At 39.6% G+C, this 6,457-nt stretch overlaps 1 long non-coding RNA gene across 4 annotated transcripts in view; it reads left to right on the forward strand.

Annotated features, from left to right (window-relative positions):
* Positions 1 to 6,457, forward strand: part of LOC103737834 — an 80,448-nt gene that overhangs the window by 55,066 nt on the left and 18,925 nt on the right. The gene's annotated exons all lie outside the window — the stretch shown is intronic.

Raw genomic sequence — 6,457 nt, forward strand, 5'->3', positions numbered from 1 at the left:
TATATATATATATATGCTCCTGTGCATGTGTAATGAGGCCAGAGGAAGGCATCAAGTGTCCTTCTTTATTACTCTCCACCTATTCTTTTGAGACAGGGTCTCTCCCTGAACCTGGAGCTTACAGTTATTTGGCTAAGGTGGAAATCAGCAAACCTCCACAATCTTCCTGGCTCTACCCACCTCAGAGTTGTTGGTACCGGTACATGCAGGACACCCAGATTGTTATGTGGGTGTTGGGATCCAAACCCTAGTCCTCTCGATTGTATAGAAAATACTTTTAACCATGGAGCCTTTTCTCCAGCCTCCAAGAATGACATCTTAATGATTAATATATTATGTGGCTGAGTACAATATAGGATAGATTTTGAGAACATATGACAACATTAACCAGTATGCCAAATTTATAATATGAATAGGAGGAATTGGCTGAGCATTTACATTCTTGTTCATGAGGTGGTAAGATTCCCTAGAGAGTATTAGTTCCACCTAATAACTTATAGGAGCTCTTAGACTCTTGGACAATTGAATAGTTGACCAGCCATGCTGCAAAAGGAGTAAGGTAGCTGGTTGATTGACAACTGAAGAAGAGGTACCTGAACAGTTTGAGAGAGCAGCCAGGTCACAAACATGGGGAAAGAGTTGTGACTAAAGAAGAATAAAAGGAGGGGAAAAGGAGTCCAGTCATTTGACAGGTATCACAAAGAGGCAGAGTACAGAAATACCTGAAGTTTGACCTATAGGTGGTGTTCAAAACTAGTGTTTAGATGAAGTCTATTAAACTATTGTAAAAGTTCTCTGCCTTGACGAGGAAGGCTACCTAGCCATCCTGTAAGTAAATAACATCAGTCTTGTATGAAACTGTGCACTTAGGTTGTCAATTTGACACTAGCATGTTATGGACAAGTTTACCCAACACTGCAGGAAATAGTTTCAAAGGTAGAACTGAAAAGGAATTGACTATGTGCTTTCCAAGGTGTCCTCTGGCCTTAAGATTTCTTAGCCACTTGAGAGTAATGAACTTTTTAGCCAGTTGTCATTCTGGGTTGCTTTTAAAAATAGATTTCTGTTTCGGGAGAGATGGCACAGTGCTTAAGAGCATTGGCTGCTCTTGCTGAGGACCTGAATTTAGTTTCCTAACAACCATCCATCACTCCAGTCCAAGGGCTCTGATGCCCTCTTCTGACCTTTATAGGCATTGCATGACACAGGTGCACTTACATACATGCAGTCAAACCACTGGGGGGAATATATACATACATACATATATACATAAATACATACATATATATATATATATGTGTATATATGCAGAACTCAATTGCCATGCTGTTTCTGGCCACAACTACAGTTTTTCCCATCCAAGTATTAACCAGGCCCAACCCTGGTTAGATTCAAAGATCAGAGATCATGGGTGTTCAGGGTGGTATGGCCATGCATGACTACAGTTTCTTTGGGTAGACTTGTCTGCAACTCCGCTTACCTGGCTTTTTTAGTCTGGGATTCCACCTTGAATTTTTTTTGCTATTTATGAAGTATAGTATCTAGCAGTAATCAATTATGTCAAGTGTCATTTATCTCCCTCTCTTTTTCTTTCTTTCTTTCTTTCTCTTTCTTTCTTTCTTTCTTTCTTTCTTTCTTTCTTTCCTTCCTTCCTTCCTTCCTTCCTTCCTTCCTTCCTTCCTTCCTTCCTTCCTTTCTTTCTTTCTCCTTCATTTCCTGCTTTCCTACCTCAATTTTTCTTTTGAGACAAGGGGTTTATATATATTATTAGATTGGCCTTGAATGCACTATGCAGCCAAAGCTGACCTTGAACTTTTGATCCTCCTTCCTTTATTTCTCAAGTGCTAGGATTACAGGAGATGCCACCACACCCATCACAACTGTGATTTTAGTAGCTCAGAGTAGAATATAAATACTAAATACTAGCTCCCTAATTTTCAACATTATACCTTTGTTTATGCAAGATAACTTTACATTGTTCTTTTGAAAGCTTGCTGTCTCATCTTGAACTTAGAATAGAAAAACCCTGGGCCTTAGTCTTCATAGTCTTTGCTATTGTAAAGTAAATCTATGCAATTCTATCTTTGTACCTTTTTTTGAACCATATGTGAGGTCTGATATATAGAGCAAGCATTTTGGAACTGTGCAGAAATATTTGAGGCAAAAATTTATTTCCAAAATACAAAGCTATTTATTGGGTTGTCTGACATCCAAATAATTAATGCAAAGTTTTTTTCTTAAGTTACTAGTTGGCATTTTTTCCTACTTGACATCCTCATTCCTGAATTTCAACTTTCAAATTCATTCTGTGTTTGTCATAATGATAGTGACTGAAGTCGTCCACCTTCAATTTATCTTTAGCTCTCTGCCATGAGTTTTAGGACTCTTCCTTGTTGAGTCTGTTCAAAACCATGAAACAGTTTGCTATTATTACATTCTTGGCTAAAACAAAAAGGTAGCGATGTCAGATAAGGCCAGACAGATGGAACTTTGGCTCTAGGGTGTGGATAGATTTCCCAAGGGGTCAGTAGAGATAAGCATCTTGGAGTTCCTCCCTGGAAGCATTTAGCAGAGGCTCATCTCATAGGTCATCAGAAGAATGCGTCAAAAGGAGCTACTATAGCATGATTGAGCATCCCTGAGTGTCTAAACAAAACCCAGCCAGACCGGCCAGCCAAAGGGAACTGGCCTTTGTTGATCCAGGAGAGACGTAGACTTCTTGGCTTTGATGGAATGAGTAGGGGAGAATAAAGCTTCTTATGCAAGTTTGTAGCAGTAGAGAAGCACAACACATACAGCAAGCATGTTTTCTTCCAGTGCTCTCTGTATGGTAGTCAGGGGAAGGGGAAATAAGCACCTGAGGATTTTGAGACAAATGGATAAGTTCTATTGTGACTGAAATTCTTTTAGGATATTACTTGGGGGAAAGACAGAAGTGATAAATAGTCTATTTTTCATTTATCTCACTCTTTTTGAATGGACTGCATACCCTCTGTTCATGTACTATACACTCTCTTTTATAACCTCTCTAACACTCAATTTATCTCTCATGACACAAGGCAGGACAGATGGATGTGTTCTTGCAGAATAATATCTTTCACAGAAACCTTATCAGAGTCATTGGCAGGTAACCTGCCTCTGTCCTGTTTGCTGGCAGAATTGTTAAGGTTTCCAGTATTACTATCCCCTTGAGACTGGGCAGGACTGAGAAGCAACTTTCCTTAGCAGCAATACTCCATTAGAAGGCATTTCTTGGAAGTTAAGGTGGGAAATCGTCAGGCAAGAAAAGGGAATGTTTTTAGGTTCCAAAACTATTTCAACGAGTCACTTTTCCCAAAAGGTACATTGTATTACTTCTTGGATTCTTGTATTGTGGGGGTGGCAGTGGGAGTGAGGGGTGGAGGTAGGATGAGTAACATTTTTGGAACATAAAACCCCAAAGTTCAGTGGAAATCTACAGTTTTTCCGTTTTATGTCTCAAACTGAATAATTAAAGAGACAAAAAATTTTAAAACTACCCCCAGAAAGCTCCCCACTAGAATATTTTCAATTCTATTTTGTTGTAAGAGAATCTAATAAAAGTTCAAGTTTAATCTCTTCTTAGTGAAAAATCATAGCTTTCCCCCTTTCTTATGATGTGATAAGTTTCTTGAGCTTAGAGAAGAATAAAGAGTACTCATCCAGAGTCTTAATTCATTTCCTTCCTCTGAGCTTACTGTTTGTTGTTCAGCTTAGGTAAAGACATCTTGAGAATATGGTTTAATAGTCATAAAAGAATGTAGAAGCCAAAGAGTGAGGTATTCTTAAGTGGGGTGCAGGGGAGACTGTAATGGAATATATGTGAAAAGCAAACAGAACTGGGTACTATCTGAGGAAAGCGGGACCAGCCAGAGTGACCACGGGGCAAAGGGGAGCCAAGTGGGTGAGGAGAACAAAACATAATGACACACATGAAAATGCCATATTACTTTGCATGCTAACTTAACAAATTAATAAAAAATTACAAGTAAAAGGAATTTGAATTTCAGTACTGGTGTGTGAGTTTAAATCTTAGCCCAGCTACTTACTAGCTTTATAATAATGGACAACCTACTTAATCTTCTTTTTAAAAATGTTTTATTTATTATCTTTATTTTATGTGTATGAGTGTATTTCCTGCATTTATGTGAGTGCATATGTGTCGTGCAGTACCGTGGAGGTCAGAAGAGGGCTTCGGATTCCCCTAGAACTGGAGTTAAGGATGGTTTGTAGCTGCCATGTGGGTGCTGGGAATCGAACCTGGGTCCTCTGCAAGAGCAGTCAGTGCTTTTAACCGCTGAGCCATCTCTTCAGCCCCCCTACCTAATCTTCTTATAGCTTAATTTCCTTGACTCTAAAGTGGAGAAAATAAGCACCTATGTTTTAGAATTATTGGATAGATTAAAAACACCTCTTGTTCCTCTCAGTGCTCAAATGCTCTATTCCTTCTATCTCTGGTTGTAGTCATCCAAGCTGGGCACAGATCTGACTGAGGGTTGGAAATGTGGTTTCTTGATATACCTTTTAAATGAAAAATTCTAGGTCTTTTAGAAAAATCCAGCTTGGAGCTGGTGAGATGGCTCAGTGGGTACGGGTGCTTACTGCCAAGTCTGAGGACCCGAGCTCAATCTTCAGGAACTGAATGGTGGAAGGAGTGAACCAACTTCAGCAAGTTGTCCTCTGACTTCCACATATGTAATGTGCACCCCCCCTTTCAAACAAGCTACCACCAACAAACCAAAAATTTAGAGAAGAAAATTGCTAACAGCCAAAGTTGTCTGCAAGATCATATGCCTGATAAGCTTTTAAAGAAGCAGAATAGTTTCCTCCCATAGCAGTTTGCATAGTATCCTCTAAAACTATGAGGCCTAGTCCTCAGGGAGGAGGCTTCCAGTTCAAGTCTAGTTCCATTGCTCCAAGGTATGTCCTATCTTCCACAATACGATCTTGCCTTCAAGTTTTGGGAGGTAATCAAGGGTACTGGCAATAGCCTGTGTTATTTTGGGAGTCTGTTGGACTACCCTGAGCAACTACTCAAAGTGAAGCTTCTCCTGTCTGGCACTGTGTTAAAAAATCAATGAATGGTGCAACCCCAGATTTGAAGCCTAATAACCACAACAATGACCAATACAACAAACTATATCAGTGCAGTAGTGGCACTTTTATTTGGGGGGTAATCAACAGCTATCTAACTGGACTTAAAGCCCCCTCAATGGGAGGGAACTCAATGTGTTGCACTGTAAACATTGCCAAATACACATGACTGGAGAGGTCCTAGATCCCAGAGAAAAACCTTACATTTGTCACATCCCCAGACAAATTTAATTTCTTACTGTGTGATAAATATGGATCATTATATTTACAGACAAGTATGCCAGTCAACACTCATCAAAGAAGCTTCTTTTTGCAATAGATGGAGTCTATCACAGAGTTCTATAACTGGTCATACATAGAAAATAAGTGTCTTAGAGATGCCCATCCCCAAGTGACACATCTACAATGGAACTACTACACCTAAGGCTCACAGAACATAGTGGAGCAAGGAGTAGAGAGACTACTAATGCATCGCTCAACTCTTGCCAGTGAAGCTTCCTCATTCAATAGAATGTGATGAACACAGAAGGCTACAACTAGCCAAAGTGTAGAGAATAAAAGACTGCAGAGTGTGTGTTCCTGGCTAGGACTCCTATACTAAACCTCACCCACTTAGGGTTCAGGAACCACTGGGGAAGAAGGGGTGGAAAGATTTTAAGAGCCAGGGGTGGTAGACGACCACAAGGAAACAGTTTTCCAGGCTTCTGTGAACTTGCTCATATGAACTTACAGGAATGGTGACAGCATGCACAAGACCCATGCAAACTCAATCAGACAAAACCAGCGTAGAACTGGGGAAATGGGCAGGAGGCTCCAACCTTAGCTGAGGAACTACTGGAAGCTGATCACTGCTTGGTGGGGGAGAATTGATCTTCTTCTTTTTTTTTTTTTGTTTTTTAAAGAGATTTAATGTTTCCATAGCAAACAAAAATTGGACTTAGGCTTAGGAAAAATAGAATCAAGGGCAGGCCTCCCAGACTTTCAAGACGTGGGATGGGTTCCCCAGAGGGAAAGTTTTTAAAAATCAATATAAGTGATATTTACTTGTAACATTTGAGACAGAAAGCATGGGCGAGGGGAGAGCAGAAGGAAGGGGAACTCTGTCACGACAAGTGCAGTAGGTTGGAACCTCCAAAGGGAAGATCACTTTTTTTTTTAATTTTTAAAAATGATTTATTTAATAACAACATACTTAGAAGAAGCATATCATTACAACACAATTGACATATTCAATAACGTTTTCCTGAGGTAGGATGCATCTCTTTCAACTTTGGCTGTAAATTTTTAGGTTTACACTTGAATTATTACAGTTATACAATATTGTACTCAGTATAAACCCTATAAG

This window comes from Nannospalax galili, unplaced genomic scaffold (assembly GCF_000622305.1).
Source record: "Nannospalax galili isolate Female #2095 unplaced genomic scaffold, S.galili_v1.0 scaffold238, whole genome shotgun sequence".
Lineage (NCBI taxonomy): Eukaryota > Metazoa > Chordata > Mammalia > Rodentia > Spalacidae > Nannospalax > Nannospalax galili.